The sequence below is a fragment of the Numida meleagris genome, chromosome 3 (assembly GCF_002078875.1).
Source record: "Numida meleagris isolate 19003 breed g44 Domestic line chromosome 3, NumMel1.0, whole genome shotgun sequence".
NCBI classification, from domain to species: domain Eukaryota; kingdom Metazoa; phylum Chordata; class Aves; order Galliformes; family Numididae; genus Numida; species Numida meleagris.
Genome location: NC_034411.1, coordinates 56,276,448 through 56,300,270, shown reverse-complemented (window position 1 = coordinate 56,300,270; position 23,823 = coordinate 56,276,448). Strand labels below are relative to the sequence as shown.

Genomic DNA, 23,823 nt, shown 5'->3' with positions numbered 1-23,823 from the left:
AATCATGACAGACATCAAGTAGGAGGTGAAACTATGTAGAAAAGCTATAGCTTTTCCTTCTGTTTGCTTTTATCTTTTCAGTTACACTTACTTCATATATATGAATATAATTAATATGAATATCCTAATAATAAATAAAGCATCAGACAAGAATAGCCATGACTGTGAAATCAATAAGCTTAGTCTTTACGAGAAAGGACAAGTGAGACTGTCATTACATGAATCTATTAATCTATCCCTAATTTGTTTAATCATTGCTTATAAAGTCAAGAAATGCTCATTTTTAGCTCTTGCTTCATAGGGATGTGCTCATTCAACTCAATATAGATTTGTTTAAACTTAAAGAGGAGCACAGATAGGGGGAATAGTACTTCATTGCTGTATTTATCTGTCGGAGAGATAAATAATGACCTTTTCTCCATGTCTGCCTTTCTCTGTTGTGCTGAATGCAAGCTGGGGATGTCAGTGATAGCTCTTTCCTGCTCCAGGATTGCAGCAGAGATTCAGCTGTAACCATGAGAGCACGGGTGAGGGTTAGAGCACAGTACATTTTCTCTCCCTGAGAATTAGCAAAGAGCTGTAGCTGTAGTTGCTATGTTAGCTGGTGCTAACATAGAAGATCTTGTTGCTTGATGCTTTCCCTTTCCCTTTCTCTTCCTTCTCCTTTCCTGTCTTCTTTTTTCTTTCTTTTCTCTTTTCTCTTTTCCCACCTTGTTTCTTTATTTTTTTATTTTTTCTCTTTTCTCTTTCTCTTCTCTCATCTGGTGGTCATCTATATTTATAGACAAAGGGCCCCAATGTGCTGTACATGCCTGCTTCTTTAAAGGGAACCTGCAGTCAAAATTACCTGTGACCTTTCCCAGGAGCATGGGCAGAAAACTCTTCTTGAATGAGATAAAGAAATTAGAACTTCATTCTTCCATGGTTTACTCCTAGGAATGCATTTTGGCAAGATGCTAAGAATAAACCAGTTATTGAAAAGGGGATCTGGGAAGTTGACAAGCATGGCTAAGCCCAGCAGGGAAATTTGATGAGGAAATAAGATGCTTTGTAGATCAGTGTGTAGTGATTAGTCTTTTGAATGCTGGGATTATTATATAAGCTAAAAAAGAGGGGGGGACTTATTGTATCTGACAGCTACCACTTATACAGGTATTCTTCCAACTAATGAGAAACATAAAGGTGTATTTGTTTATAAATCTTTAGTGAGACTCCTGCATTTTCTACAAGCCCATTAAATGTGGTGGAAAAGTAAAGACAACTTTTAATTTTTTCTCCCATATTATAATCACTACTGCAAAAAAAAAAAAAAATTAAAAAAAAAATCCTGCACTATCACTTACATGCTCCTTAAATCCTAGAGTCTATATTCACCTTCAAAGAAAAAGATTATTATATATTTGAAACGGAGACACCCCATTTTGTACACTGCTGAGAATAACTAAGGATCAAGAAATAATTGCATGCTGCTACACCAGATATTACTTGTCATCATGCTATACAGAAGCAGACACTTAGGAAAAGCAAACTGAAAAATTAATGATGTGAATTTCTGAAACCAGCACAAAGAAATTCAAAATTCTAAAGTGTCCTATGAAAACAGTAGAAAATCTGAGACTCACAAAATTCTTACATCCATTTTTTCCTTCTTTCTTCATAAATTACTTTTTTTTTATAATTATAGCCCACAGATTAAAATTGAATCATAGAATCACAGAATGGCCTGAGTTGAAAAGGGCCTCAAAGATCATCGAGTTTCAACCCCCCTGCTGTGGGCAGGGTCGCCAACCACTAGACCAGGCTGCCCAGAGCCATGTCCAGCCTGGCCTTGAATGCATCCAGGGACGGGGCATCCACAATGAATGAATGGTCACTCATAAATACTATTTTCCCCTTGGTATCTTCCTCTCCCTTCATCGTATGCACGTAGAAAGAACAATGAGGTAACTTGTTCATTTAATCAGCGGTTAGCACATATAATCTACTACTAAGCATTATGACTACTCTGAATGTGCATTAAAAGAGAAAAAAGTGAGGCTATACACTGAACTGTGGATAAAAATTTGGAACTTTTTGCAGAGGTTCTGCTTCATCCATAACACATGGCACATGACATTGTTCACACAGAAAATGCTTAGGGAAACAGAGCCATTTACAAACCTCAGAACAGCCTGTAGGTTTGATTCAAAATAACCTATTTGCAACACTCTTTGATTATCCTGGACATTATTACGCATTTTTGTTTAGCTTTCTGCACCGTAGCTAATAAGTTGGCTAAGACCACCTGGAGCTGGCTGGATATCAGAGTGTTTTCAGTCCTGTCTGCAGAGCCCTTTCCCTTACAGAGAGACTAATTTGTGTGCAAGCAAGATTTACCATGAGCCCGTGCTTCTCTTTCTCCCTGGGACATTATCTTAGGAAGTGTTATTCTAAGTAGCAATTCGTCAGTTCAAGTGAAAACACTTACAGAGTCAGCTCACTGAATGGAAAAGCTGAAGTGTATTTATGAATGTTTACACATAACGTATGGACATACTTCTACATGCTATGGGATATAAAACCAGCTGGACCTAGGCCAGATCTCACTGTTTATACATGCAGAATGTATGGCCTCATTTTGTTCTACTTTTTCTGAATTGCAAGGATAATCTAAGTATAAATGAATCCCTGCCTGAGTTATAGCTTTATTGAATTAGTTTCAGGAGCAAGTACTTAGTTATGATAACATTTTATATGTGGAACTTCCAACCAGAACAGTAAAGGGTCCATTTTCCCCCAAAATCACAGTTGTATTCATAGATTAAGTACACTGTATGCTTCAAGCAAACCCCATGCTGAAGTGTGTTCAGTGCTAGCTGCCACTAGTGGTCCTGCTGTTGCTCTTCAGCAGCAGCTGGTTTAGCACCACTAAGGAAATCCTTGGACCTGGAATTCTCACATGAATTTTTATCTGAGAGCTGACTTAGGCCACGTAGCTATGCTTCACACATTTTTACCTTGCACCACAGTAGGCGACTCTACATAAATTTTGAAGGCATGGAGAAACTGTAACCCACCTTTGAGAAAACTCCAGGCACTCCCTTTGATTCAATTTCTCCTGCAATTTCCCCTCATTTTTAGTTGAATGTAAGATTGTTGGAAACAGTCGTGTATATTTTCACATGCATTATCATACTGAACATCTGATTTGCTGTCTCTGTCAGCACACGATTTTTTGATCTCTTTGATTCTTGCTGAGAAGTCATTATCTATAGAGGTCTTGAGACCGTACTCACAATTTATAACCATTATTTTGGTTCTGTGATTCCTGGTGCAAATTGTAAAGAGTATCTTACAATTGGATTCTATTAATCATCATCATTTTTTTCTATAACTTCTATTTTTCTTGTTATACAGTCACTGTTGAAAAACATGGAGGTTGTCCAGATCCAAGACTTTTCATAAACATCTTTTATATGAATCTTTTATGACTCTTCTCCACTGTCTGTTATCCTGAATAGCGAAAGCAAAGACAGTCTCTCCAGATAGTGACTCACAGGAATGTAACATGCAATCTACACAAAGGAAACTTAATACCCTAGCAGCTAATTAAAAAAGCATTACCTTCCACCAGCGCTGACCTCCAGCCACGCGGAGGATAAAGATGAGTGCCTGTCAATCATGTTTACCTAACAAACCCTGGCACAATATTATGATGAATGGACAGATCTAAAAAAGGGTGATATTGCTCAGAACTCTAAGGTACTCTTAATACCACATTTAAAGAAGCAGAAGGCCTCATCAGTAATTTGAAACCTCTGCCTGCATGCTAAGGATATATCAGAGCTAAATTTGCCGAGTACTACAGAGAGTAGACATGCAGTGTTTAGAAGGAGCATTATAGACATCGGTGGGGATTTGGATACACTCAGTACCAGGGTGTTCAAACCATAATGGTACCTACAGACATCCTGAAGTTTGCACATTTGTATTTCCTACTTTTTTCATTATTCCAACAGCAGAATGAATATTGATTTTTAAGTGTTTTTGTTTTGTTTTGTTTTTGTGTTCTTTTTATTCCAAAGATGTGTTATTGTTTGTTTAGGAATTTCACAACTGCTAAACATTGACTCACTCTCCATTTCTACATTACTGTTAAGACAAATTCACCTGCCAAAGTTTGTTGTAGAAATAGCATTAGTCCATACTATTCCTACAATACATTTAATTCCCTCATCCCCCTGCCCAGGTATTTTTTATATCAAGATTTGTATCCAGCAGCCCTTTGCCACAAATTTCTGGGATCACATGGATCACAGGGGCCAAATTTCTGACAATTCAGCCCCAGAGGCCTGTGAGAAAAGGCTTGTAAAAACAAACAAACAAAAAAGGTTTGTAACAAAGTATAAAAACAGTACTGTTTTGCTTAACATTAAATTCCTTAACGTTAAGAGGTGGGGGGTAAACTCCTAGTCACTCACATCAGTCCATTCTTCTATACTATTATACTATTTATCTTGATAAAGACAGTGTGATAAAATGCGATTTAATCTTGCTGCAAGTGAAAATGTGATAAACAGTCACTGGCCTGTTGTTCCCATGAGACTTCTTTTCTCTGCAGAAGTGCGTTCCCTCCACAAGCAGGATAGCGTAATGGAGTCCTGCAGTGAGAGTGGGAAAGTCAGCCACTTTGCAATGGCTCCTCACAGTATTTCTGGATTCCCTCTCTTGACTTCTACGTTGTTGAGTTCGGATGGGAATGAGAAAACACCACAAATCAAAACAACTGTCTGAACGCTATTAGGACATCGAAACAGTTGAGTCCAGGAGTGTGTATTCAGGCGAGGACCATGGTCAGAAGGTGCAGAGGAGGTGGGGAGCAAGAGCCTCCTTGTGCTGCCCCTCCGTGCCTCCTCATCAGTCATGGCCAACAGCTGTGATACTTCTGGACGAGTGCACTCTTTGTCTTTCCTTCCTCTTTCTTCCCATTAAGCAGCTAGTCCATTTCAGTGTGTTCACACTCAAGGAAGGGCCTCTGTAATTATTTTGTGCCTTAGCCTAAGGGATGAATACCTGGGACATGCACAGCTGTAGCTGTTGTCCATTAACTCAAATGCAGAGTACCAATGAGATAGAAAAAGAGGCTCAAAGGGAAATTAATCTTATCCTGTGAGGGACAGGCCAGCAATTGGCTCTATATTATTCCAATAAAAATGACTAGGCCTAGCATATTCCTTTGTTTTAAATAATTATTTTATACATATTTCTGGGCCTTTAAATTCCCTTTAATTAAGATTATTGTAATTGTGATAAAAGGCAATGCTCAATTCCAACACTATTGATATTTGTGGTCAGTATCAAATGATGTTTGATTACATTGTATCTGAGAGAATGATGAATGGAGAAGAAGGGCATGATCAGAGGATGAGGAACAAGATGATGGTCACAAATGTAAAGCCTGACAAAAGCTGGCATGCAGTAAGATAACAGTTCATCACCTGGAGGTGTTGACTTTGAGGTAACGTGCTGCCCCTGTTGTGAGTCTTGGCCTCTCTTTGACCATCTTCTGGACATGGTCACAGCCACTACCTCCGGAGGCTGATGGTTGATGGCAGCATGAGGGGAATGGCACAGAGCTGAGGCTAACCAGAATGTTGATGTCTGACGTTTGCTTCTCCCTGCAGCCATGTAACTTTCCATTGCCTACAGTCAGTCATTCATCATAGAATTTCTTATGTGAGAGCTGATGTTGGAATGACTTTTTCTGGGAAGTACCACTAAGAACAATTCAGCTTTTCTGCAGGTGTTCTTCAGGCAGAATATACACTATTTTGTTCATGTTCAGATATTTTCATGGCCTTCTGTTTGCACAATATACCGTCCCATGCTTTGGAACAAGGGTCTGAAGTAAGGCTCTTTCTCCTAGCGGTGTATGTGCCTTTCAGTGTCCTCATGAAAATCTCCCCAAGTGATGCCAACTCACAGACCTTTGATTCACTGCACTTTGCACATGCTCAGCTGCGAACTCCTGAATTTTCCCAGCAGCATTTCCAGAATATTCCAGTTGCTCTGCGCATGCTCCAGGACTCTCTTGGCAATTGCAGCTGTGGGTTCCTGTCTAAGGATACAGTTTCATGATCAGCATAATTTGATCTAACTGTGGGCTGCTACCCAAAATGGATGGCCCCATTTTCTCTGGGATCCCCAACTGCATTTTCTGGACTCCCACTTTGCATCAGATCTAGCAACAGTACAATTGTGAAACAGCTTGTGGGACTGACAGAAACTATTCCTGCTTTTTTCCTTCTTTCTGTTTTTCATAGTCAGTACCAGTTCCAAGTATGTGAACCGAGGGCAATATGCCTGCCCGGTGCCCTCTCATAGAGTGTCCTACTTGGGCATGCACTGCCCAGGCAGAGTAAGCTGCAAGCTGGGATGTGGCGAGGGCACTAGCCAGAGCCCCAGAGCAGGAACTGGGGAAGCTCTGAACGACCTCTTGGAGGCAAAGTGGAAGAAGGGCTGGGTCTAGAACCTGGGATGAGCAGATTTTGTCTGTGTGGAAAGCAACTTGGTTGCCTTTTATGATATCATCACTAGCTGAGAAGATGTGGGAGAGCAGTGGATATTGTCTACCCTGACTTCACCAAAGCATTTGATCCCATCTCCCACATCCTTGTTGTGAAACGTAGAAAATGTGGGATAGATGAGTGGACGGTGAGGTGGATTGGCAACTGGTTGACTAATAGAGCTCAGAGGGTTGTCATCAGCGGCGCAGAGTCTGGTTGGAGGCCAGTAACAAGCATTGTTCCCCAGGGATCAGTGCTGGGTCTGGCCTTGTTCAATGTCTTCATCAGTAACCTGGATGAAGAGATAGAGCCTCCTCTCAGCAAGTTTGCCGATGATACAAAGCTGGGAGGAGTGGCTGACACACCAGAAGGCTGTGCTGCCATTCAACAAGACTCGAACAGACTGGAGAACTGAGCAGGGAGGAACGTGATGAGGTTTAATGAGAGCAAGTGTAGAGTCTTGCACCTGGGGAGAAATAACTGCATACCTCAGAACAGGTTAGGGGATGATCTGATGGAGGGGAGCTCTGAAGAGAAGTACCTGGGTGTCCTGGTGGACAACAGGTTGGCTTTATGCCAGCAGAGTGCCCTTGGGGCCAAGAAGGCCAATGCTATCCTGGGATGCATTAAAAAGAGCATGGCCAGCACACTCGAGGGAGTGTGATCCTCCTCCTCTACTCTGCCTCAGTGAGGCCATATTTAGACTACTGTGTCCAGTTCTGGGCTCCTCAATTCAAAAAAGACAGGATCTCCTAGGAGTCCAGCAGAGGGCCACAAAGATAATAAAGGGCCTGGAACATCTCCTGTATGAGGAAAAGCTGAGTAACCTGGGTCTACTGAGCCTGGGGGAAAAAAACGGAAAGGGGATCTGATAATACTTATAAATATCTAAGGGGATGTGGGAGGCAAATGGATGAGGCCAGGCTCTTCTTGATGATAATGGCCTAAAACTTGAACAGAGGAAGTTCCATACTAACATGCAGAAGAACTTCTTTACGGTAAGAGCAATGGAGCACTGGAACTTGTTACCCAGAGAAGTTGTGGAGTCTACTTCTATGGAGATGTTCAAGACCCATCTGGATGCCTACCTGTGCAACCTATTGTAGTGTACCTGCTTTAGCAGGGGGGTTGGATTCAATGATCTCTTAAGGTCCCTTCCAACCCCTGTGATTCTGTGATTCTGTAAACCATTACTCTAACAAAGAATATAGAGATCCAGACAAAATGATCTGAACAAATCAGTCACCATGTGAGATGAGTCAGCACCACATTCTGCCATTGCATCCATGCTGCCTTCTTTACACAACAGTCACTACATCAACCTCCAGCCTGTGAGCATCAGCAATGCAGACCAGGCAGCAATGCCAAGGGTACTCCTGTAAGAAATCAGCATGTACCAGAAGAAAACCAGGTGCTTTAGAGACATCTCAGACAAACAGGCCCTGAAGATCTTGAACAAGACTTAACAGGTATGGGCATACCTCTGGCATCCTATGCAGGGTGAGAGGACCATGTTCACGGTGCTGATGGACCCACTGTTTCCCTGGGGAACTGTTCCCAAGGTCAGCTGGATTTCTTGCCTTTAATGCTCGTCATCTGGGCAAGCCAAATAAACTGGGATGCCTCTGTCTGAACCAGCGCAAGATGCATTGGTGCTGACCTATGTGCCCAGCACTGCTGCTTGCTCAGCACCCTTTCCATGGGAGGAGGTCTCAAAGCTTTGATTTGATGGGGAGCACTCAGACGGGGAGAACAGTGCTGTGCCTGCTGATTGCTTATTTTCTGCTGTTAGCTGTGTTGAAGTAGGACAGTTCCTTAACTTCTCTGTAATACCTGCATTGTTTTTTTTACACATAAATTCATCTATTCATCACAAGCTTTTATGGTAAATGAGTCCCAGGAGACAACTCTGATTTCTAGCAAGAGGACTGGGAGAAGCAGTTTCTATTATTTTTCTACATGTACAAAAACACAGTCATGGGGCAATAAAGCACACACACACAAAACCCAAAGGCACTGCAAGAAATATGGCTTTCAATATATTATATAATCCAATTCAGAGGAACTCTCTGAGTACAAAGACTGGACTGGTGTGATATGATTCGAATATATAGATACAAAGAAATGCTAAAAGAAATGGAATTAGGAAGTTTATTTATGTCCTCCTTTCCCAGTGCACAGCATCGTTATCATTTTACCAGGACCCCTGACAATCCTGATGAAGTGTTAGCAGATCGACTCAGCAAAGCCACAGCCCAAATGAGTCTTTACTCTCTGATGTTCATGGACAGCTTGTGAAATTTTCCAGTCGATGCCATGATGTCTTCTGGGAATACTATGGGGAGTTCTGGAAACTCTTTTTTCTTTCATTCCACTTTTTCCTCTTTCTTTAACGTGATGTCTTATTTTATAGGGGAAAGACTAATTCTCACCATGGGAAATAGAAACTTGTGATAAAAGTAGGGGTTAAAAACAAGAACAACTTTCATATTTTTTTTCCAAATCTGTCATTAACAGCAGTGAATATGGGATCATTCAAGTTCTATGGTCATTTTTGAGGAGGAGGAGGTGGGACACTTCAAGGAGTTAAATCCTTTGTCACAACACAGCTTGCCTTAGATCCACTGTTGTAAATGAAACATATTTGATGGCTCAAAAGGATATTTGTCAGTATTGTCAGATGACTGTGTCTTTTGCAACAGTTCTCAAAATCTGCAAATGAAAAGACCTTCAGTGACTTTCAGCAGTTATTAGAAAAAGAAGTTTTGAGAAAGATAGTATGGTTTCAACTGTACCTTTAGTCTATGAGTTCCGTGTCTCATGATTACTCCTTAGCAGTCCATCAAAAACACAGATCAACTGAAAACAACTGCAAAAATACACAACCAGAATGAAATATTGTCAGAGCTAAAAGGAATACAACACAGTGGCCTTGTGTCATTGAAAAATTGCACAGCATCTGCCACATGAATGGAACATTTTTGGTTTGTAAGCAAGTACATCCATATATATATTAATGGGGTTTCTATATTCATAGTACAAATAAAGCATAAATTCAGTATTTTGCCATAGCAAAGGCCTCCAAACATAAAGCTCAAGGTACAAGCAGATTTGCTCCAGTCCCTGCTACAGTAAAGAGCCATGTTTAAACATTTACACAAGCAAAAATATATTGTCACCAGATTGTTGGCTTTTCTCTCCCTATTTTTTTTTTCAGTGGAGATCTGTCCCAAAGGACAAATGTCATTGAATAAAACTGAACCAATGTTGGTATATAAGGGTAGCGAAAAAAGCTTCTTCCTCTAACAGATCTTAACCTTGATGTTGAAGACAACATTTATTTATTTATTTTTAAGAAACATGGTGACTTAATTTGCCAGCTGTTCATTTCCATCAGTAATTCATGAGCAAAAGCAAAGAAAAAACTTTTCAGGAATGCTTCTCTCCCCAAGTAACAAGCCATTATTGTAACTCAGAAGGCTCTTGGGAAGGACAGGGGAAAATAAACCCCAACGTCTGTAAAATGCTAGACAATGTTCTAATAAGGAAAGCTGCTTTTCACATCCAAGATTTGCTGAGGTTGTGATTAAAGGTTGGTAAGTGGTTTTTAGTCTGCTGTGCCCCAAAACCTTTTTGTACTTTTCCTGCAGATAACAATATTATTCCTAGCTAGGAAATGTTGGCAGTTTTCCTTCCTCTTCTGCTTCTGGTGCAAGTAATTTTTAAGGGGAAAGCTAAACAGACAAATCTTCGCCACTGTCCCCTCTTTTCAACAAAAATCCTTATTTTTGGATCAATAAAGTGAGGGAGAAAACAGATGTCAATAATTTGTGGAATTTTTAAAGCTATATATCTCCAGCAACTAAAAAGTGAAGACCAGATAAACCATTCATTCCACTAACCATAAGACCTGCTGAGGAGTGCTGTTATCTGTCCTTTAGGGAGTTACATTCCTGTCCTTTTTACTTGAACATTTTAAATTGTACACCATTTCCATGCGCCATTGTCTAAGCCTGCTGCCTACAGTCCCATTTGCTGTGACTGCTCTCAGAGACCAGAAGGACATCAGCCCCATTCTGGTGCAAAGGTCCTGGAGAGGAGGAGGGGAATTACCATCCCTGAAGGCTGGTACTGGTTCCATGCCACCTACCTGAGCCCAGAGCCTGCAACAGGACTCCCCCCACCCAACTGATGTGCCTCAGCAGCTTTGGTGCCTCCTCCCATTGGAGATGTGATTTGAGCTGAGGCTGTTTAAATCTCTAAGATCACTGTAGGCACATAAAACAGTCCAAAGCTACAGCAGATTTCCAGACCCAGTTACAATATTTTGCACTGCAATTCAAGATGGTTCTTGTCTGAGGGGATGTCTTTGAGTTCATGTACCAGGACAGAGCTGCTGGGAAGTTCAAGCCTCTTCTCCTCCCAGTCCCATGGTGGCAGTAAATCAGAGCATTCAGTATTTCTTTCTGCAGAAGAGCAGGTTCCTGCTGCTCATTCACAAGAATGCCGCTAGTCCTTGTGGTATGAGCGAAGCTACCTTCCTCCGTCATCTGGCACCCTGGGCTGGCGATGGTTTGGTCTCGTATGCGCAAGGAAGGCTGTAAGAGAAGTTCATCTGCTGCACCTGTTAGAAAAAAGTCCTGAAGGCAAGCAAAGATGCTGGAACGATCCCTCATGTCACACGCAGTGGCACTTGTGGAATGACTTCATATGCCAGCCAGACTCCAGCTTCCCTGATTCCTCAGAGTCTTGTCATGGCTTGCATACACAGTGTGGCACTGAGCATGAAAAACAGGAGACCGCTGATCAACCTGCTCTAGCTAGCGGATTATGGGTAGTGCGTATTAACTTGTTTTCTCTTTGGTAGTCTTCTTTGCTTGTTTATTTGCTTGTTTATTTGGGGCTTATTCCATTCCCTCCTCAGTCCTTCTCCACATCTTCACTACACTTTTGGGCAACTTGATAAAGTTTTGTATATACTGAAAACACTATTTAATTTATGGTTGGACTGCAGCCTTTATTCTACATACTTTCTTTCCTACATAAAGAAAAAGCAGACTAAGTGACTCCAGGGCTTCCTGGAGATACAGGCAGGCTGGGCACCTGTAGGTCTGAGTAGCAGATCATTTCCCACTCTGGCACTGTTAATCCCTGCCTCTGCCGACTCTAGAGAAAGGAGTAGCAGCCTGCCAGGATTGTTGGTGATTAATACAGTGATTTAGGTAGCTTGCACACACAGGGAAGGGAGCAGGGATCCCTTATTCCATCCCAGGCATTTTGAAGATATTGTCTTTCCCATAGTTCAGTAAGGAACTGGCCTACAACCTAACTAGCATGCATTTTATACTAGTGAAATCCAACTCTCCATCTTTCTCTACAAACTGTTTGTAAGCTGTGCTATAGTGATAGCCCTAGCATATGTGTATTGGCACAAAGCACACCATTTCATCTTGGGGTAAATCCTCTTCTCTGTGTTCCTTGCCCAGAGCAACTGTAGTGCCCTGCACAGAAACTAATGGCTCACTTCCAGTGGGAAAGGCTGTGCATTTATAGCCACTTGTCTGGAAGTTAAACTATCTGGAAACCAAAGGATCCTCATAATGCGTTACACTACGTTACTGAATGCTGAAAAAATTCAGCACTGCGGGGAGTTCAATCACAAGCTCCTTTTTCCAGAGTCCACATGAAGCCATGGTAAGACAGAGTGTAGCCCAAGAGACTAATAGGAAGATCACTAGCTCAGCCAGCAGGTAGCTGTGCTGAATGTACTGAGATGTAGACAGATTCTTGTTCTACAGGTAACTGAGACGAAGGACAAATGAGGGGGACACAAGGCAATGTCAGTGTAGCAAGAGGCTCCAGGGAAAACAGCCAGGCCAGGAGCTTGAGGACATAATGAGTGGTTTGACTGACAGCTGCTCCATGTGGTGCTACAAGAAGCAGCAAAGCATGTGAACAACAGAGAAACTTGACAGGAAAACATCCAACAGATGAAGGCAGCAGCAAATGTGAAGCAAATCCCAACCAAAATAAATAGTACAAAGAACAGGAGAGACTGGCCTGCAGACCAGAATGAGTGATGAGCCTGAGATTTACAGGCTGCACTCAAACAGCAGTGGAAACATGTCCCAGGAAAGAGCTGTGGCCTAATAACCTCTTACTGCCCAACAAATCAGCAAATACTGACTCAGAAGACAAAACAGAGAAAACAGTTAACACAGAAAATACAGGAATCTGCATGAGATTTTGAAGGAGGAGCACAACCCGCAAGAAGGAAGAACGAACATGCACAGCCAAAGTGCCAGCAGGACACACAAACACAGCCTCTACAAATAATTTTCCTAATAATAAAAAACTTTATTTTTACAAAATAAAGTCATCTTATTTCGTTATCCAGAATTTAGTCGCTGTAATGGGATCACTAACATATGCACAAAACCTGCTTTGACAAAACCTTGTTACTTCACTGGCTATATGTGTATCTGTCACAAAAAGTTAACATTTTGCAATTTAAACATATCCCCTCCAGGCATCATTTATGTCATCTACTCACATGACAGCTGCAATGGATTTTCATTGCAGTGATAGCCACAAAGCAAGGATGTGCAGAAGAGTTTGACACAACTACATTCATTTCTTAACATGTTGTCTGCTTGCTGATTTGTGAGTAATGCAGATGTTTTTCTTGGTAGGCTGAACTCAACGAGAAAATGGCTGGGTTTCCTAGTAGACAGTGAATTTTCTGGCTTTGAATTCTGTTTCTGCATCCCTTCTACAGCACAGAATTTTGAATTTTAGGCAAAAGTATTTCTGAGTCAGGAAGAAAGCAGACTTTATATGTTTGTAATTAACATTATATCTAGAGGGCATTAAGTAATATTTCTATCTAGATTAACACTGGTAAAGCTTTAGAAAAATGCAAATAATATCTACAATAATAATCACTGTAAAGAAATAGAGCCATAATACTAATGACAAAGTATCAACATACTATCTATTTATCATCCATGTAGTATTCAGACCCTCTCAAAAACTGAAGTTTTGCATATACCAACTTGGTACACGCTGACAACTTGTCTTTGGGTCTAGTACTGACAATTAGCTACTTTCATAGAAACTCTTGTAGTTTATTCCATCCTTTACTACCTGATCTCTTGATCAGAAGTAATGCATCCAGTGTAACTGAAAACATAAAAAGAGAAACAAGTTTGACCACAAACAACAAAAGAACAAACTGAGTAACCAGAAAAGGATACAGCTCTGATCTGAAAAAGACTGTGGTCATGATGGATCATATGTTACCAAAGCATCAATAATATTAGCTTACACTGTTGGCAGAGGGAAGGAAATGCTAAAACAGTCAATCTGCATTTGCCATTGGTTCCTTCCCCAGTGGCAAATTTGCCATGTTGCATCAGAAAGCTGGAGAGTGTAATCAGTGGACAAAAAGCAATGCAAACCAACCATTTTTTATTTGCTATAAAGCCATGTGCAGTCATCTTCCAGATGGAAAGAGAAGTCATTGCAAGCATCACACCCATTTCTCTCTCTCAAATAGTTATCCCATTCTCAATGGCAGGTGGCATACTTAAGTCTTCTCAAGAGAAGGGGTTTTGTGTTTACCCTGTGAAAACATTAAAACATTCTGAACAGATTCTGGCCAGGAACTGGTTCAAACTCCACCACAAATGATCACTACCCTTTCCTACTACCAGCTGGGAGGGTGGACTAGAACCAAGTAGTCAATGACTGCCTGATGAGCTGAGTAGCTAGATCTACTGAGAGAGGTAGCTGCAGGGCAGAGGGGAGCTGAGGACTGGTGTTTTTGTCCTTTTCAGTGTGAACCTATGAACATACATGAGAAGGTTCTGAAGAAAAACCTCCACTTTTTTTGCAGTTGCCTGCATTTTGTCTGCTGGAGTCAATGATCAAAAACTTTTGTCCTAAAACTGTTTTAGTTACTCATGTCACAACTGCTATCGTGTAATTCAGGCATCACTATTGAGGCCACCTTTAGGTTCAGCAATGCAGAACTCATCTCCTGGTTCCTCATCACCACTGTCCTTAGCGAGTATCCATAATGAGTAACAATTGGATTCTGAGGAGGGTGCATGAAACCTGAGAGCTGAAAATCTTCCCCCACACCACCCAGTGAAGACCCTCTGGTTTCCTGAAGGAAGTAATTCCCTGATGTGTTTCTGTCCACATTTAAAAAGAAACAGAAACATATAAATGCCATCTTTAATAATATAATCTTAGTGAACTGACACTGAGAATCAAGGAGTAATGTCCCTGACAAATTAATGTAACCGCATTACTTATTTTTCCCCTTGCTAGACTTGTCATTCCTCTGGTTTTGAAGGATTATGTCAGTGATTAAAACACACTTTATAGGATGCTTTAAGTGTTAATCATTAACTGAACTGGCTATCAGGGACTAATCATAGTGGGCATCCTATTCAGTGTATAGTAATTTTGGTATTTCACAGACAACTGTGTATCTGTCACCATGGTTATTGGCACTATTTAAAAAAGCATTATAATTGTTCACATGCATCTTTCAGACATAAAAGTTTCCTGCTTAATTACAAAGCGCTAATAGCACAGACAAATACTGGATGCTGAGTTTGAATCCTCCCAATGTCTGGAGCAGTCCTGTTCTAGGCAAAACTTTCCTATTTCTGTCTGAGGGAAACAAAATACAACAGAGCTTTTATTTCTTCTTATTCTTTTCATCTGAAATTCACTCAAAATTTCTCCCTCACATTTTTATTCCTGTTCTAAAGCTAGCTTGAATGGGATGGAAAACTGTGTTTTGTAAGAAAAGCAGAATCCCCTGAGCTGGTGAAGTGAGAGGTGTGAAGGATGAGTAGGTACCTCGATGAAGCCTTCCTCCATTGTTCTGCTCATCCTTACAGACTTTCTTGAGAGGAATCTTTAAACGTCTTGCTCCCAGATAGCTTTTCAGCACATCAGCTCTTCTGTGCTGGGAGTGCTTCTTAACATCTGTTTCAGATTTGTTTCTCCTTGTGTCCATTTATGTCCCTTCTCAACCATTATTGTTTTAGACCAAAAATATTAAATTATATAGAAAATGTCCAGATAGGCTAAGACTGGTGTATGCGTGAGGTAAATTTTATTTTAATTGTTGTTTTCTATCACATTAAGCACAGGAGGCTCAGCTGCCCTGTTGACAGGAGAGGAGATTTTTATCTGTCTTCATTTAACAAAGCAAAATTCGTAGAGAAACTCAGTCTTTTACAGATCAGGTAATGTAGCCAGAAAAACACAAGAAGGTTTGGAGCTCAGAGCTCATCTTGTCACAATTCTACCATCAACTCAGCACTACTGCAGCAAAATGAACTGATTTAGAAATGATGTAATTTCTTATTGTAATGACCCTCTTGATTACTGCACTCCTTGAAAGACAGTGCCATGGGAACTTCATCTTAAGGACAGGAGGTCCAGTGCAAATCTTTGAGTCTGGATTTTAGATTATACTGGGTCTCCCATTAACACAGTGCTGACCAGTGAGTACCAAGATGATAAATGAAAACGCTGAAATTTTTTGGGGCTGCTCATGATTAACAATAACATAACTATTTCACACAGTGTTAGAAAAATAAACTGGGAACAAAGTGCTTAGCTGTTACAGTCTAGAGAAAAAATAAAGTCAGTGCAAAATGGGAGCTTAATTTTGAGCCAGTATGGTGAATGTTTAAGATGTAAAGATTTGGGTACTGTATAAAATAGATGAACAAGTGGTCTCTGTCCAAAATAACATAAGTAGTGCAAAGCAAAATAGCAAAATAAATACACATGTACAGTTAACAGATCTCTTCAATTTCTATAATTTCTCACCTTTTATTGCTGCTGATTTTTTTTTTCTTTTCCCATTCCCTACTCTTCATGCATATGTTTTTAGCTCATTTTCTATACCTGACAAGATGAGAGGTAGGTAGCAGGAGTCAAAACTGGGATGGATTTTGTGTTCTTTTTGCAGTCCAAAACATTTAATGTACCCCAAGGCAGCATATGAAAGTTTAGCATGTGGTTTGTGATTTGGGGAACAGAGGTCAAAAGGCAACAAAGAGGAGTAAGCATCTCACGGTCTGCAAGTTTATACTATATATTTTCCAGTGCAGCATGTCTAGTATTTAAGCTTTGCCCTAATTCCATACGTTGCTCCAAGCCACATCCCATGCAATGGAACTAGCAGAGCCTTTGTGCAGCTTCTCTGTGGGGCCATTCCACGTTGGTAGGACATCAATAGCTCTGTACCACAGACATGGTTTTGGCTGGAGTGTGGAGTTCAGAGGCAGCTTCCAAAGCAACTCATTGCATTCTTTGGCAGTCAAGCCACAGAAGCATATGGCACTGAGTTACTTACTGGATAATATTAAAAATGGTATAAGGCTCTGCATTTTAACTGAGCAACTATATTGCTGCTCATTAAACACTTCAGAAATGTCCATCTTCATAAATATAAAATATAGAATTACATATGCCAAAGAAAGGCATTATTACAGTTCCTTAAAATGAAATCTTCCAGGTTTTTCAAATGCTTAGTAATACTGGCCTGCTGACATCCTTCTTGTGACCTTAAAACAATTTTTTGTTGTTTCCTTTAAATAATTTAGTGAGTGATTGCTCAGTGATGATGTTTAAATAAAAACACAATGTGATAGTTAATCTGCGAGACAGATGCTATTAATATTGGATGAATGTAGTTTCAGAAGTATTCTGCCTGAATCTGAAGTACTAAGCTGGATATAAATAGTGGTGGATTTCCCTTATGTGGAAAACATAATAGTCCCATTAGGCATGTCTTCACTGCAGAAGCAGGCAGTATATTGGTCCTCAGCTTTGAGTACCAGCTTTACCTCAGATGAGGTGCAAGGAGCCAGGCTGCAAAGCTACGTTGGGATAATGAATCCTCATTACCTTCGTGCTCCCCTAGACATTTCTATTGGCCATCACAGAGCATTTCCCCTAATCCTTTAGTGTAGCAGTAAGTGGAGTTGTTCCAAACACAATTATTTGTGGGAACAGTTTCTTTAGCGCACACAGTGAGAAGTGAGTTGGTGGGTGCTGGGGTGACCCTGGAAACCTTCAAACAGCTGTGCTATGTAGCCTACCCATCATCACTTCAAATTATGTAATCTGATTTAGGAGCAACAAACAGGGAGTAGGAGCATCCATGGGATCTGCATTCATGAAGTGGCCTTGGAGAGGGGGTGTCCAGCTGAAGATCGCTTACCAATGGCCAAGGAACAAGTGTAATGTCTTCTTGGGATGGGTCTTTACCAGTAAACTGAGAAAATCACAAGCCTAAATGAAGGTGACAAGCTGCCTCTAATCTCTTGTTTCAACCTTATCATCCTGCAGAAACTCACAGAATCAGAGGTTATGTGTGGGCATGATAAATTGAATAAATGCAAAACTGAAGTAAAAGTCAAAAAATAACTCCACTCTGGAGACATACAATTACAAGAGGCTGTTAAATGCCTAGGTCACTGTCCCCAAATACCCACAATTTTACATAAAATAGAAGAGATGTCTCTGTGTATGCATGTGCCTACAAAGTGCTGGTACACATATACTGCCTTCTTTCCAGACACTCTTCTTACTGCCTTAGAAGTAAATGCTGAAGCTGCCGCTACTTTACGGTGTAGACTATGCTTCCAGCTCAACATTCAATTATTTTTAAACAGTTCCAGTTACATTTCCTATAACGGATTCAATTTTTCCTTTTGTCCTTTATTTTTTGACTTTTACTAACAAAATAAAAGACCGATCAGCTAAGGATCCTTGTTTAAATATTATTGGCATACAGTAAACTTAGTAATACTAGAATTAGTCCTGGACGGATGTTAATAAGATTACTCATATTACCTATGCACTCAATAAATTTTTTCTGGCTACTTCTGGGTGCTCTGTAGCTCTAGAAACTTATACTTTAAGCTAGGGAGGTTCCCAGCTCAGTACTGACTTGAAGGCTGATCCAGCAATTAGTTATTGCCTCAAGTTTGGGAGATGCAGCTGCAGTTTCCTCCTTTCCCTCAGACATCCTTATACAGAGCACATGGAGCAAAGTCCCACACAGGATTTAGCATGGAATTTTCCTTGCTAGAGAAAGCCAGAGCTCCTAGCAGAGGCAGCAGTGCCATCAGCAGAAGGTGCTGCACAGGGACACAATGCATGACACGCATGTGGTGGAACTGCCTACTATTTACCCCTCCACAATAGAAGAAACGATTTCATTTTTAATACAAGAAGGTCTCTATTTGGGGATTTCATTGGTGGCAGCATGAGTGCTTCTACTAGCACAAAGAGAAGGGAAACACTGAGGTGGGATGAGAGGAAGGTTCTTGGTGAAAGAAGCTGGGAGTGTTCTTACAGTGAAAATCTTTGGACGCTCTTTTTAGAAGAGCTACCAGTGTATAGCTTATCTAGATGATAATCAACAAGGGTGCATGGTAACACACTGCAAACAATGAAAAAGTGGTAACACTAACAAAAGGCAGGAATATTGCAAGAGGAAACAATTGGGAAGAAGGAGATGAAAACAAGAAAAGCATTATTTAGTTTGTCCAGAAAAGACTGTTGGAGTATATTATTTGGAAGAAAAGTCTCCAGAGTTCTGTGGTGAAAACACCAACCTTGAGTTTCTAAAATTTATCTTGTATTTTCATGATGAACAGTGCAGTGATGTGGCTAATTTTTTTGTTTTGCTGTTATAGAAATAGTAATTTTGCTGTTTGCTGGTATTCAGATCTTTTCTTAAAATCTTTTCATACAGAACTTCTGCACAGTGAAATTGAGTTTTCTGCCATTAGATTTACTTTTCTTATTCACTTTCTATGGTCTCCCAAATCCCTATCTGAGAATAACTGCTGTACAAAAACATACTGCACAGAATCATACGTTTCAATTGCAGAGCTGAAATTTAAAGTGGGTTAATCACATCTAGTAATTTTGTGAAGAAAACCAAATGAGAAATGTATTATAAAGGTTCATTATTTTTATCCCACAGTACAACTCATTGCTGTAGGTTAACATTAGAGATATATGTTAATATTGAACATGTACATGGTTGAATTATTCTTTGTTAGCTGAATTATTCTTCACAAACAATACTTGCAAATATAGCCCATCTTTCTGCCAGTAATTCAACCTAATTTCTACAAATACATTTCTTGTTTGTAATATTTACCAAGGAGTTGACATCAATTGATTCTACATGGTATTTACAAACTATTCAGTATGACTAATGCCTTGCATTTTGTTACCATTCATTCCTACTCAAATGGAGGACCTGAAACTCCTAGCAAACTAATGTAGGTAAAGTGCTTGGCATTCATTTTCCTACCATAGCTTGCCTTTCTAGGAGTCATTAATATGGCAACAATTTTTGTTTATATCTTTACATTGTTATATACATGTCTTATTAATAACTATTTTTCTTCATGCACACACAGTCTTCTTCCTCTGTTTTGTAGCAGAAATGTTTAAAAATACAGTGCTTCTTGTAGATTTGTGTCACTCATACAACAAAAATTCAAAGACTCATTTTTTAAAATTTATTTCCTGCCAAAAAGTAATCAACTAACACAAGTAACAAGTCAATCTCTTGAAATGCTTTTTTTCCCTCACTGTTATTATACATTTCAAAGCCATTAGAATCTAATCTGACAACATTTTTATGTGACATGGTTGTCAGTAGGAAAAAAAGAAAGGCATGGGAAACCAGTGGGAAAAAACAGAAAATAAGAGACTTCAGTATATTTGGGAACAGCTGCTAGTGAGATATGCGTGTGCACGGGAAATACACAACCCTAAAAGATCAGGATTTCAGTAGAGTTTAGATAATACTTTAAGGTATACTACACTGTTTTTTTTTGCTGTTATTGTATTTATAAAGAGAAAGCCAGAAGTGGGGAGCTTGATGAAGCAGACTGCAAATGAAAAGAAAATGATCTAGGAATCCATCAGCTATTAAGAAATTAAAGCTGCATTTTCAAGAGGGTAATTAAGGTCATAACTAACACCATTACTCTGAAGCAATGTTTTACGTGCAGCTTAATCATGTTGCAAAAGCTTACACAGAACTCTGAAAAGTCACCCTGAAGTTTCAGCACCCACTTCTTCCACTGCACAGGGTGAAAGCTAGTGATGTTGATCAACAGGTCAGTGACAATGGTAAACATGAAATCGCAAAAGCCCATTTTGTTCTGGCCTAACTCAGATATCTATCATCTATTTCTGCTTCTAATTTTCACTGGACTCTCTATTGTGGTATATGATTGTTATTACTGTACTGAATTATTTAAGTAGTACAGAGGATTGCTCTTATTTTGCTTAGTTTGTATGTTGTTTGGTTTGTCCGTTGTCAATTGATCAAAACACACTGTCTGCAACTGCATCGCAAGATGTCACACATTCTGAGTGAATGAGCAGTGAAATGCTGGCTGTTTCTTATGCACTATTAAAGTTACAAAAGTAGTATGTGCTTCCAAATAGCCTGGAGATAGTGGAGATACGACAAAAAATGACCGAGAACTTGTGTTCCAGACTTAGTTACTTACAAAGCTGAAACTGTCAATAACTTCCTACAAAAACTGTATTGTCTTTTAATAAAAATGAAGGTTAAGAAGGTTGCCTGTGTCTTAGTGCAACAGGGTACATTTTGAAAATCCACGGAAGGAATTTAGTTGCTCAGCTCTCCAGTGTTGATGACAGCGCACACCTCTTTGAAAAATCGCCCTTTGTGCTTTGCATATGTTAGACTTCTCCAGCTTCATAATCTCCGAGAGTGTATTGTTATTGCATTTTTGACAGCTGGTTCGCATACCAATAGTGATGTAACCCAGCTGACCTTATACCCTTTGTAGGTCATGCATGATTCTTGTATTCACAGTTTAATAAAGCTAGGAAACAAGACTTTCAGAGAAGAGTGGGTTGCAGCAGCTCTAAAAGACTCAGTGATACAATGGAAGCAGCAAAGTATATGTCTGTGTCAAATTGCTCTTTTTTTAATTATAGTAAGTCACCGTATGGATTCTGATTCCTTCTCAGAAGAGAGTATCTAGGGAGTCACAATGGATGTGGCAGGTATAAAGTGAGTCTTTCTCATTTCAACACTTGGCCACTTAATTTTACATCATTTAAAGCACATGATTTTGTCATTTATTTTGCTTTCCCTTTCCCAAAACCTATAAATTCCCAAGCATAAAAATTACTGAACAGAATTGTTTTTGCTGCTGTTAAGTAACTCCACAGCAATCAAGAATTCCCTTGGACAGACCTCCTCCTCATCTTCTTTTTTTTTTTAAGTCTTGTTGCTCTGTTTTTTTGCTGGCTATTTCTCAGAATTTCTTTTGTTAATGTTAATTAGATTCTTAGAGTGTTTGCTCAAAAGTTTATGTGAAGTAATCTAGTACAATTGTGCTGCCTTACTTTGCTCTAAGTAAAAAAAGAGAAATGTAAGATTGTGTTGATAGAAATAGTATCATCTCTGCCTTTGCATATTCTGAAATATCAAGGGAAGGAACAACGACTCTAGACCAGATTTTTACTTAGATGTGGATTGTATGCAAATGCATTGTCCCTCTCAGCTGCATTTTTTCTAAGTTTAAGAAAGGCTACCCCTTTTCCTCTGTCTGTCAACAAAAAAAGCCAATGTTTGCTCTTATATCTCTCTGCCATGAGATTATTTTTTATTCATCCACTACATTTCCTTGGGATGACAAAAGAAGTTGTGCATTCCAGTAGCCCTGCTACAGCCTGTGAAACAGCTTTTACCTTGCATTGCCCTGACTGCCAGAGCAGAAGGCAAGTTGGAAGACACAAGAGAATGGTGACAAAGTAAGGAAAAAGAAGAGAAGAACCAACAGAAAGCATCTGACAACTTAGTGCATTATGCAGACAAAAGGCACTAATGACTTCATTACTGAATAACTTACTTCTAAGTGGAGTGGATACGCCTGCACTCTCAGTGCGGGAAAGTAGTTCAAATGCTGAAACAATTCAGCAGACTCTGCCCAATTTATTTTTCATCAGCTATCTAGTTGTGAAGGTGTAAATATTGTAACCCCAAAGGGATTTTAGGGATCATTAATGGCATGGAAGGCTGAAGATGTGAGTGACGCTTGGCTGAAAGCCTGCAACTGATTGGTAGCTAAAATGTGGTTTTGAACTACAGAAGAGGAGTGAGATCATCGTCATTAGGATGGAAAAGAAAGACAGAAACAAGATGATTTTTTTCACAGGGAATTCAAAGATTTGTACCTTTGCCTTCAGCTTCTGCAGCTCAAGGAAAGTTTTAAAGGATAATTGAAAGAAAATGGCAATATCCGCAATAAAATTAAAAAAATCCAAAGACTAAGGAAATTTTGAAAGAGCAGTGGGTAACACAGTGAAGCTTCACAAACTTTCAGTTAATTTGTTCTTATGTTCCTATTAGTGAAGCCAAAAAGATGTTTTTTCAGCAGTATTTATTTCACTAAACTTACAAAGTATAAATGAGAACAGGAGGGAGAAAGTAGCTAGTAGTTGACTTCTAGAAATAATTTCCGGTCACAACACAGTTACTTTATGAACTGTTTTAAAAAAATAACCTTCTACCAAAATCACAGTATATAAAATATTTGTCTGTGTACTGAAAAACCCTCACTTTACATTTCATTCTACAAGGTAAGCTCCTTAATTCCAACTTTAACCTTCAGAGCATGACAAACACCTGTCCCTTAAAACAATAATAGAAGCACTCTGAAGTAGAAAAAAAAGAAAAAAAAATCTTTTATTTGATGAAACAAGGAGAAGTATGGAATAGAATAACAAATTACATTTCTTTGAGGCTGTTTAAGGGTTTTCTTTATTAGTTTTCTCTACCTATATTTTCATTTGCTGTTTTCACACATTTCACTGGTGAAACTTTGCAGAAATAACAAAAATGCAACTCCTTAGCTCCAAAAGAATACCAATAAGAAAAAAACACTAAAGAAAGAAACAGGTTTTTACATCAGAAACAAGGGTCTTGCTGGTAGTCAAAGGAAAGTTTCACTGAGTCAAAGACCATTGACTATACTAGACACCAGACCAAGCACTGTATGCTGCTGAGTTAAAACTGTATTTTTTGTCAAAAATCTGAAGCCCAGCCTGGGATTTACAATGCTTTGGAAGGATTTAACAGATTGATCCTAAGTAATGTTTTTGGGGAAGCTGTCACTGATCCTCTCCTCTCCTCTCCTCTCCTCTCCTCTCCTCTCCTCTCCTC

At 39.7% G+C, this 23,823-nt stretch overlaps 1 long non-coding RNA gene across 1 annotated transcript in view; it reads right to left on the bottom strand.

Annotated features, from left to right (window-relative positions):
- Window positions 8,695-23,823, bottom strand: part of LOC110397164 — a 27,678-nt gene continuing 12,549 nt past the window's right edge. The window contains exons 2-3 of the long non-coding RNA XR_002437583.1: window positions 9,341-9,414; window positions 8,695-9,257 (exon numbers count right to left, since the gene is read on the bottom strand). This is a non-coding gene — a long non-coding RNA (uncharacterized LOC110397164). The remainder of the gene's footprint in view (window positions 9,258-9,340; window positions 9,415-23,823) is intronic.